The sequence below is a fragment of the Mustela putorius genome, unplaced genomic scaffold, assembly GCF_011764305.1.
Source record: "Mustela putorius furo isolate JIRA1106 unplaced genomic scaffold, ASM1176430v1.1 tig00000083_pilon_pilon_pilon, whole genome shotgun sequence".
NCBI lineage: Eukaryota > Metazoa > Chordata > Mammalia > Carnivora > Mustelidae > Mustela > Mustela putorius.
Window position 1 is genome coordinate 10,954,072 of NW_025421273.1, and position 9,055 is coordinate 10,963,126.

The 9,055-nt window shown below is 49.7% G+C and overlaps 1 long non-coding RNA gene across 2 annotated transcripts; it reads left to right on the forward strand.

Annotated features, from left to right (window-relative positions):
- The first annotated feature begins 5,785 nt into the window (after positions 1 to 5,785).
- Positions 5,786 to 9,055, forward strand: LOC101671398. Of its 2 annotated transcripts, none has more exons than XR_200827.2 (2): positions 5,786 to 8,143; positions 8,864 to 9,055. It is a non-coding gene; the product is annotated as an uncharacterized LOC101671398 (long non-coding RNA). The 2 variants fall into 2 exon arrangements; XR_001176407.2 differs by having other exon boundaries at positions 5,786 to 7,864.

The following is a 9,055-nucleotide window of genomic DNA, read 5'->3' on the forward strand; positions in this document are numbered from 1 at the left end:
CACAATAGTATGAATTCAGATCACTGGACACCATCCCCTAGCTCTCCCGGAAGAAGGGAACTGGTGCAGCAAGGGGAAGGATGTGCTTCTCCAAGTGTCAGAACCTGAATGAGCACCATGAAGGCAGGTCCACACCCATCACCCGCCCCCGCCATTCGCCCTGCTCTTCCAGGGTTTCAAGTCCACAGAAGGAGGCCTCTGACACGCTCAGGCAGCTTGGCGTGTGACCAAGGGCAAAGGCAGCTTGGCGTGTGACCAAGGGCAAGCTGGTCCGCTCCACCTCTCCTCAACTTCCAGCAAGTTCTGAGGAGAGAGTGGGCATGGGGTGGGTGGGGCTTAGCCGGACTTCCCGTGTTCATGCTCAAGAAACAGGTAGGGAGGCTCAATGCAGGGAGGGCAGGGGGCCGAATGTCTGTGGGGGTGACATGACATGGGGGTGGCGTGAGGAGGGGGTACCATGCACTGCATGTTCCCGTGGTGTGAAGACAGCTGAGCTGGGTGCTGTCCCTCTATTCTATCCCATTCTGATGCCCTCCCACCCTAAATACCATCTCCTATGCTCATGGGCCCTTGCTCTGTACCCGGTCCCAAAGCCCCCCAGTGAGCCCAGACCCCAGGCCTGGAAGGGGCGATGCAGGTAGGCAGTGCCCACCACTAAACAGGAGAACCCTAGAGGCAGTGCTGGGACTGGTGTTGACCCACTGCTGGCGGGTCCACCCTGAGCCTCTCTGCCCTGCACTTCCAGTCTGCGCCTCCCCGTCCGCAGGTGAGGCCCTGGTGCTGGTTCCTGACACATGATCCCAGCCCTACTTCCGCTCCCTCCTCTGCTTGAAGGATTTGGGCCTGCTGGGGACAAGTGGACAGGAAGAGGCTAACTCATGACCGCTCGTGTGCCTTGTTCTCTCAGAGCCCAGAGCTAGGCACATGCCCTCCTTCTCCACACCAGCATCTACAGAGGTGACCACTGTCCCATGGGCTAGACAGCAGAGCTGAGTCCACAGACAGCAAACAGCAAATCTCCCAGATCCCCTAAGGACTGCGGCCATCCTCACAGGGAGCTGCTAGGACCTCCTGTGTGTGGCAAGTCCCAGGGCCCCAGCAGCTGGGGTCGGTCCTCTCCCAGAGCTGTGCTCCAGAGATGCCAGCTCCCAGTCTGGAGCTACTGGGGTGGGGGGGTCACTCCTCCTGGAGGAGGGCAGCTCAGAAGTGCCCTGAATGGGGGTCTTCCTGGGGCTGCAAGCTTAGGCCAGCTTCAGACATAGTGACAGCCCACCATGAGGTGACCTGGGGCTGCAGCCGGTCCAACTGGCCAGCAAGTGCTAGTGTCATCCCTAGGAGGCCAAGACAGGGCCCTCTCTGACCCTGGGACAAGTTGGAGGCTTTCTTTGACTACCATGTTTTCCCTTGTTAGCGATCTCTTCACCTTCAGAGTTATTTGTGTCACATTTGCTCAACACGTGTCTTCCCCGGGGGGCCCCCACTCTCTGGGTCTTGTTCCCGGATGGACCCAGGGGTGGGACCCGCTGACACTGTAACAGTGTTTCATCTTCTTGCCATGGATAGGGTGTATCTCTCCCTGTGAGGTGCTGCTCTAATTTCTGTTTGTATTTTTCAGTATACGGGTCTTGCACATATTTTGCAGATTTATCCCCATGTATTTTATACATTTATGACATTGCAAATACTGTTTTAAATTTTTAATTGTTTGTTGCTGATATCCAGAAATAGAACTGACTTTTTGCAGACTGATCTTGTATCCTGCAACCTTGCTAAACTCTTGGAAGAATCAGCTCTGTTAGCCTTTTTATGGATTTCATAAGATTTCCTCATACAGTCTAGGAATAAAGTACTACATCTTTCTTTCCAATCTCGGTGCTTTTAAGTTTTGCCTTATTGCACTGCCTAGAATGCCCAGTGCAACACTGAACACGAGGGTTGGGCATGGACACCTGGGACTGTTTCCTAGTCATAGGGGAAAAGGACTCAGTCCTCCACCATAATTGTGAGGCCAGATGCAGGTTTTCCAGAAATGTCCTTTCTCAGGATGAGAAGTTCTTTTCTATTTTGTTGATTTTTTTTTTCAGAAACAGTTGTTGAATTTTGTCTAATGATTTTTCTATATCTATTTAAAATAATCATAAGATTTTTCTTTCCTGGTCTGTTAATATATTTTTAAAGTTAAGCCAAACTTGCATTCCATAGATAAATCACTTGGTAATAATCTTTTTTTAAAAAAGATTTGTTGGGGCGCCTAGGTGGCTCAGTGGGTTAAAGCCTCTGCCTTCGGCTCAGGTCATGATCTCAGGGTCCTGGGATCGAGCCCCACATGGGGCTCTCTGCTCAGTGAGGAGCCTGCTTTCTCCTGCCTCTCTGCCTACTTGTGATCTCTGTCTGTCAAATAAAAATAAATAAATAAAAATAAAATCTTTAAAAAAAAAAGATGTTTCCTTAAAAAAAAAAAAAAAAGATTTGTTATTGGGGTGCCTGGGTGGCTCAGAGGGTTAAGCCTCTGCCTTCAGCTCAGGTCATGGTCTCAGAGTCCTGGGATCGAGCCCCAAATTGTGGGGGGGGTGGTCCCTGCTCAGCGGGGAGCCTGCTTCCCCCACTCTCTCTGCCTGCCTCTCTGCCTGCTTGTGATCTCTGTCAAATAAATAAATAAAATCTTTTAAAAAATAAAATAAAAGATTTATTATTATTATTAATTTATTTGAGAGAGAGGGAGGGAATTAGTGAGAGAGAAAGCACAAGCTGGGTGGGGGAGAGAGACAGAGAGAGAAACAGACTCCCTGCTGAACAGGGTACCCGATTTGAGGCTCGAGCCTAGGATTCTGAGATCATGACCTGAGTTCAACGCTTAATGACTCAGCCACCCAGGCTTCCCTGGTCATAATCTTTTAAAAATATTGTTGGATTCTATTCACCAGATATGAAGAATTTTTGCATGTAGTTTCAGAATGGATATTGGTCTGCGGTTACCTTTTCTTTAATCTCATTGCCTGGTTTTGGTGTTAGGGTAATGTTTGGCTCATAGGATGATTTGGAAAGTGTCCCTTCTCTTCAGTTTTCTGGAAGAGTTTATGTAGACTTGATACTAATTTTTTCTTTACAACCTATTTGGGCTTAGAGTTTTCTTTTTGAGAAGGTTTTTAACTACAAACATAATCTTTAGTAGCTATAGGACTATGCAGGTTTTCTATTTCTTCTTGAATGGGTTTGATAGTTTGGGTCTTTTGTCCAATTCACAGGCATAAACTGTGTTCAGTATTCCCATATAATCCCTTCAACTTCTATATGGTCTGTAGTGATGTCAGCTTTCCCATTGTTGGAATGAGTAACTTATACCTTCTCTTTCTTTCCTGATTGATATGGCTTCTCGGGTTTATTCATCTTCTCACAGAACCAACTTTGGTTTCTTTGACTTTCTCTATTTTCTAATTTCTCATTCACCAATTGTCACTCTAATGCTTTTTAATTTTCTTTTGTTTACTCTTTGTTTTATTTGCTCATTTCCTAGTTTTTTGAGGTGGAAGTTGAGGTCATTGATTTAAGATCTTCATTTTTCGTTTTTTGTTTTTTCCAATATAGGCGCTTAGTGCTATCAGTGTCCCACCCAGTACCACTCTGCATTATCTGCATCTCGGATTTTTTTGATATGTTGTATTTTCATTTTCATTCCATTCAAAATACTCTCTCACTTCCCTTTTGATTTCTTCTTTGACCTCCAGGTTTTTTAGAGGTGTGTTTTAGCTTCCAAATACTTAGGGATTTTCCAGCTACTTTTCTGTCCCTGATTTCTAGTTTAATGTGGTCAGGGAACATACTTTGTATCACTTAAATACTTTCAGATTCACTGATACCAGTTTTCTGGCCCAATATATGAACTTTTTGAATAGGTGCTCCTTGTGCACTTGAGAATACGAAATATGTTCTTCTGGGCAGAGTTCTATGCCTCAGTTAGATTGGCTTGGTTGATGGTCTTTGACAGTCTTGCTGATATCTTCTCTACTTATCCTAGCAGCATCAAGAGAGGGGTGTTAAAATCTCCAATTATAACTGTGGATGATTTATGTGTGCTTCCTTGTGATTTCTCAGTTTTTTCTTCCTCTATTTTGAAGTTCTGTTGTTAGGTACATAAACATCTAGAATTTTTGTGTCCTCTTTTCTTTTTTTCAAGTAGGCTCCATGCCCTATGTGAAGCCCAACACAGGGCTTGAATTCAGAACCCTGAGATCAAGACCTGAGCTGAGATCAGGAGTCAGACATTTAACTGACTGAGTCACCCAAGTGCCCTTCAAAATTGTTGTGTCCTCTTGATGAATTAACCCTGTGATCATGAAATGGTCCTCTCTATTCCTGGTAACACTTTGGCCCTGAAATCTACTTTGATGTAGTATGGACTCTCCAGCTTTCTCCTAGTGTGTGTTAGCATAATTTATCTTTTCCCCATCCTTTCACTTTACAACTATTTTCTTTTTATATTTACAGTGGGCTTCTTGCAGGTTAGCAAGACGGTCTTGATGCTTTCACCCAACCAGCAGCTTCTGCCTTTTGATGGCATATCTGGGCAGCTGCATGGACTGTAACACTAATTTGTGGGGTATATATCTGTCATCATTTTGTCTGTCATTTGTCCCATTTGTCCCATCTGTCCTTTGTCCCTATTTCCCTCTTTTTCTGTGTTCTTTTGGATTGAGTATTTCTTATGACTTTATGTCTTTTGTTGGCTTATGAGCTATAATTTTTTGGTTTGTTATTCCAAGGACTGCTTTTTGGTTTATAGCTTGCATCTTTAATTTGTCTCTGTCTGCCACTTGTGGTGCAGCACGACTGGGAGGGTGATGTGGACCTTACCCAGAACCCTCCCCTAACGTTTTCTTTCCTGGTCTCTGTGCTGCTGTTGTCATACATTTTACTTCTACACATGTTATAAATGTCACAACACATTATGTTTTATTTTTTTTGCTCCAGACAATTACCACAGTTACCTTTTCTGGCGCTCTTCATTCTTTTGTGTAGATACAGGTTTCCATCTGGCATCATTTTCCTTCTGCTTGAAGAATGTCCTTTAACATTCTGTATCGTATAGTTTTCCTAGTGATGAATTCTTTCAGCTTTTTTTAATGCCTGAAAAAGTCTTTATTCTGCCTTTGTGTTTGAAAGATCTTTTCATCGTGTGAAGAATTCTAGGTTGGCAGTTGTATCTCTCTTCCTTCGCAGATGCTCTATCATCTCCTGGCTCACACTTTTTCCAGTAAGAAATCTGCTGTCACCCTGTCTCTGTGTCTTTGCACGTTATGTGCCTTCTTCCTCTGGCTACTTGGAAGACTTTCTTATCACCAGTTTTAATGAATTGTGCTTGGGGTTTGGTGAGCTTCTTGGACCTGTGGGTTTATAGTTTTCATCAAAACTGGAAGTTTCAGTCATTGTTGAAATATTCTTCCTGTCTTCACCTCTGCATTTGAGAACTCTGGTTCTGCATATTAGCTCAATGCTGCACTGCTCCCCTGCACCTCCCGCTCCTGTACCGTGGCCTGGAAGCTTCCCAAGGCAACAACACAGGGAGATCCCAGGCTCAGCTCCTTTGTGCTCTGGGTCTCCATTGTCACTGCCTGTGTTTGCCTGATGTCCAGTGTCTTCAAAGGCATGAAGCCACATATCTTTTCTAAGTTTCTAGTTGTTTCAGGTGGGAGGGTAAACACAGGTCTTACTCCATCTTGCTCATAAATGGAGCTCCCTCTTTCTTTGTAAATCTACTCAGTCGGGCCTTCTTGCTCTCATTAGGGTCACCGAGGCTTCCACGTGTTAAATCAGATGGACTCTTCTTGTCTTCACCTCATGCACCCTGCCCCCAAGTCCTCACTCCTCCCAGGGACACTTTCCTCCTGTGGCTTCCAGATGACTCTCACCCTGGCTTCCCTTCTGTCTCTCCCATCATTTCTTCTCCATCCCCCCTGCTGCCTCTCCTCCCTTCTGACACCTTAATGATGGTGTGCCCAGGGCTCAGGCTGAACACCATCTCTCTTCTCTGACACCATCTGGCTGGGTCACATGCCCATCTGTCCACAGTGACACCCACATTCTACTTCCAGACCAGAAGTCTCTCCCAGCTGGACATTCACAACTCCGACCACTACTCAACCTCTCTGCTTGGACAGACATCAGCCTTGACATGTCCAATGCCAGGCCCTTTTTGCCCCCATCTCAGGTGAGGGCAGCTGCTCAGGTCAAAACCTTGACTTAACTCTGACTCCCTTCTTTCACTCGCCCACCAGACAGTCCCCTAACAAGTCCCATTAGTTCTACTAAGTCTTATCTTCCTATGCCTCCCAGGCCAGGCCCCCATCATCTCTCAGCTAGGTCACTGATGTGGTTTCCAAACCCCATCCCTGTGCACCTGGAACCCTGCAGTCTCTTCTCCATGCGCAGCTGGGTATGTAATTTAAAACCACACATGGTGGTCTCTCTTTCCCCTCTCAAGCCTTGTCATACCTTCCTTTCCCTGCAGTGAGTTAAAGCCTGACTACAGATCCTTTGTGTGCTGCTCCCTATGCTTGGCCTCACCCCTTCCACTCCTGCTACCACTGTAGCCTCCTTGCTGTCGGAGTGGGTCAGGTGGGTTTGGCCTCAGTTCTTTACAGTGGCTCTTCCCTGTGCTGGGGATGCTATTCCCTCCCTCACCTCCTCCTTCACTATCACTCACGCTGACCACCCTGTTGAAAGCAGCAAGTGCACCTCCACGCTCTCCACCAGACTTTAGCTCCCATAGCAGCTCAAGAGCACTGACTTAATCAGTTGTGGGCTCTGCTTCCAGGATGCCAGCCCGAGGACAGGGATCCTCATCTTGGCTTCCCTGCCGTGTCTTCTGTGCCTGGCATGCAGTTGGTGCTCAGTGAATGTTCGCTGGGTGCTAAGGAGACAAAGGGGAGGCAGAGCTGAGTGTCCAAGCGCTGATCTGAGCAACCTCAGCCTCTTCCAAGTCTGCTCTTGTAAGGTGGGCGAGACCAGCCAGAATCAGGTTTGTGATTAAAGTTCTAAACCAGGCTTTTAATAGCCAAATGTGACCAGAAATCTGCTCAAGAGTCATTAAGGGACAGACCATTGTTTGGAAGTGACCAGGAGAAAAGCAGAGTTGCCCTATGATCCCCCCGCTCCCCACAAACACTCTCCTCTGCCATGCTGGCCTCGGTGCTGTAGCAGCTCGAAACACGGGGACCCCACATCACTGCTTTCCACCTCGGACTCTGCTGTGGACTCCCAGCTCCTGCCTGGCCAGGGCCTGGGGCAGCCCCCAGGAAAGGAGGTTCCCAGGGTGGGTGGGCCCTGTAGCCCTGTGGCATGGGAGGACCCCTGGCTCCCCTGCTCTCCGTGGGGCCTTGGCCAGAGCCGGTGGTCATCTGTGGCTCTCACAGTGAGGGCAGCACAGTGACAGCTGAGGCCAGGCCTCTGGGCGGTGCGGGGGACTCGGCTGTGGAGGCTGGAGAACCAGGTCAAGTTGGCTGGGCCCCAGGAGCTTGGGATCATTGGGCTTCCGTGTCTGTGGAGAACTGAAGGCACAAGCTGGGCTCCTCCGTGGGCAGAGGGCTGGGCAGCCTCCTCAGAAAGCCTCTGTTGACAGGAGGAAGGTGCTCTATAAAGGTTAAATGAAAGATGGGCTGCGGCCCCACTGACACTTCATCTCCATTTTGTCAGAGCGTGTTTGCAGATACGCACGGAGAAACACGGCAGAAAGTAACCTTCAGCACATGCGTCCGAGCAGCCCCACTTCCATCATGAACTTCTGCCTCTCATCACCCTGGGATGGAGGCCCAGGAGCAGAATGGGGCTGGCCGTCTAGTGCCCATCTCTCCTCCCGTGGCCCCGCTGGGTATTCCTGGGCAGCCCCCCCACCCATTCCAGTAGCTATGGGTCCCGGGGCCACAGCCATCCATTCAGAGAGGGTCCAGGGGCTTCCTCTCTGAGGGTCCATGAGGAGGGTTGCCACTCCCTGCCTCTACCCCAGGCACTGGCAGGAAGGGGCTGGACACCAGCATTCTGGGGGGCCCCGGACTCTTCTGGGGAGTGGTCTCCACACTGGCTCCTGGAGCAAGGTGCCAGCTCTCTCCTCACCGGGGAACGGGACGGACCTGCTCTGCTCACCTGGGAAGTAAGCACATTCCTGACTCCCAGCACTCAGTGACGCGGAGGGACTTGGGCAAGGGGACCCGTGCCTGCTGCAGATGGGCGTGTGCCTGCGGCCTGTGTGGTACAGGGGCTCCGCATGACACCCGTGCATGGTGGAGGCAGGAGCTCCCACTCTCTGCAAGCTGAGGCTCTGAGGATCTCAGCCCTTGGAGCTGCAGGGCTTCTCCTAGGGCCAAGGCTGTGGAGCTTCGGATACCCAGCCCCAGACAGCAGCTCTCCCAGGAACCCCAGAGCCTGAGGAGGGGTCGCCAACAGGACCAATGCTGGAGGCTGCCTTAGCCCAGGCAGGCTGCAGTTTCATGGGTCTCAGTTTCCCGGGCCCATGAAATGGGTCCATCCCACAAACGATGGTTGTGGGCAGATCACAAGGCCATGGAGGTTCTTGATGGCTGAACCCCAGCCTCTCCGGGCCAGGTCCGTTGTCCAAGAGGGCTGCTCCTGCCATCCCCTCCCCACTACCTGCCCCCGCCTGGCTGTGGCAGGTTCTCCCAAAGCCGGGGGCTCCTGCCTGGGCTCAGGGCTGGCCCGTGAGAGGTGGAGGGGGGGTGTCGCAGCGGGCCCACATGCCTGCCCACAGAGTACTCCCTCCCCCTCCCAGGAGCCCGGCCCCCTCCCCGGCACACACACAACTATTTAATTTTGCTCTGGCAAGGAATAATAGAGTCCTGTGTATCTATTACAGATGCGGGAGATTGGGCCACCACTGGCTGCGCGGCACATTCAGAGCCCTAACAAAGCTGGCGACAATCGACCGGGCCTGCCATTATCCATTCAGTGGGTGTAATAAATGAGCCGGGCCCAGCCTGCCATATACCACCCGGCCCAGATAACGGCTGAAAGGAGAAAATTAAATTTTGCTTTTGTTGAAACATTA